Source organism: Grammomys surdaster, unplaced genomic scaffold, assembly GCF_004785775.1.
Source record: "Grammomys surdaster isolate TR1022 unplaced genomic scaffold, NIH_TR_1.0 169, whole genome shotgun sequence".
NCBI lineage: Eukaryota > Metazoa > Chordata > Mammalia > Rodentia > Muridae > Grammomys > Grammomys surdaster.
Window position 1 is genome coordinate 15,811,469 of NW_021604617.1, and position 2,099 is coordinate 15,813,567.

Here is a 2,099-nt window from a genome sequence, read left to right on the forward strand (position 1 = left end):
AGAGAGAGAGAGAGAGAGAGAGAGAGAGAGAGAGAGAGAGAGAGAGATTCTATTTTTTTTTTGGATTTGACTTAAGTGTTTTTATTATTTCTTTCCTTGTGCTTTTGTAGTCTTCATTAAGAGCTTTATTCATATCCTCTATAAGGTCTTAGAATTTATTTCTAATTGTTATCTTGAGGTCCTGACCATGTGTCTCAGCTGCATTTCTTTTCTCAGGGCCTACTGTAGTCAAGTTACTGGGTTCTAGTGGAAGCCTTTTGTCTTAACTCTTCATGTTCCCGTGTTTGTACAGATGCCTAGGCATCTGGGGTTAGACTGATGATTGTGATGTTTCTAGGTGTTAATTTCTGCTCTTGTCTTTGTTGGGTGGGTATTCCATTTCTTAGTTTCCGTTGCCCTCTTTGGTTCATAGGAAAGGGTGATGCCCGTGGGTTTCCTGGTAGAAAGTGCTTCTGCAGGTCACTGGATGACAGAGAGGAATAGCTGTGGGCTAAGAGTAAAGGCTGAATTCCTGTACAGTGTCGCCACTAGGAGCTCCTGGTAGAACGTGTATTTCTGCCTCCACTTTCTTGTTTTAACAATTCTGATAATAGTGGTATTGCCATGAAAGTTAAGCTAGTACACATGAAAACATTAAAGGCTCCAGATGAAAATCCTCAGCATCTGCTACTAGTCTCTGCACCTCCCACAAAAAAGCTAGCATCAACTTGTAGCAATACATTGCTTCTTAAGTGCAGTAGCTTACCCTTAGAACCCATGGCTACATGTAAGATTTAGTAATTCTGCATTGAGGTGGCCATGTTTATAGGTGCTCTGATTTGCCAAGTGGAGAAACTCTGCTAGGAATTGACAGGAACACAGAAGCAACTATATCCTGCAGGAATCTAGGTAAATGTTTTTTTTTATGAAAGGCCACTTAGAGATTTCATCTCACCTCAGTCAGAATAACTGTCAACACAAAAAAAGAAAACCATGAATGCTGCTGGGGTTATAGGGGAAGAGAAACATTTCTTTGTTGTTGGTGTGACTGTTAAGGAATACAGGCACTATGGACATCAGAGTGAAGTTTCTAAAACAAAACAAAAACCAAACAAACAAGCAAACAAAATCTAAAAGCTAAAGACACAGTTACAATATACCCAGTTACACTATTCCTGAGCACATACCCAAAGGACTTTACATCCTACCATGGAGGCACTTGTGCAGATGTATTTCCATTGCTGCTCTATTCACAACACCTAGGAAATGAAATCAGTCTAGACGTCCATCAGCAGAGGGAACAATAGTGAAAATACGGTGATTATACAGAAATTGAATTCTATTCAGGTGTAAAGAAGAATAAATTCTGACACTTGCAGGAAAATTGATAGAACTTAAAAACACCATGGAGAGGCAGGTAAGTCAGACTTGTAAATACAAACACCACATGTTCTCTCTCTTGTATGTAGAGCATAGCACCTTATTTTTATATGTGTAGAAAGGGGTCCATGAGAAAGAAGTTGTAATAAAGAGGGTGGGGAGCATATTAGAGCCACCATGGCCCTAAAATGGAATGAGGATTACTGGAGTCGAAGAGTACTGGGGCGAGGTGGGGGTGTGGCATGTGGCTGGAGCATCCAGCAGATCCTCTGTAAGATACACCTGTCAATCACATTAGAAATACCAGCAACTCTCATCCATGAAAGAGTGTCCTTTTCAATAGCCTGAACTTGTTTTCCAATCTGTGTGGACCTAAAATAGAAGAGAGATGTCAAATACAGAAATACCTTTCTGATCACGGATGCTTTGGTCTGGGTGTGCTGCCCATCTGTAGAGCAAATGCTACAGTTGCAGAATGTGGGTGACCCATGAGAAACTAAAGCAGGGAAGAGAGCGAAGTGAAGACTCTAACTTCCAGTCAGTAAATTCCGCTGGGGGAAAAAACAGCTTAAAGACCTATATTCTTAAGAAGAAAATCTGCTTTCCATAGATTTCTTGAATTCTATGAAAAAGTAATTTATGAGAAGTTGTATCTTATAATTTTATATTTTTTGTTACATTGGCTTTAAAAATTACTTTAGCAAACTTATATGAATTTTTTTTTTTTTTGCTATTTCTCT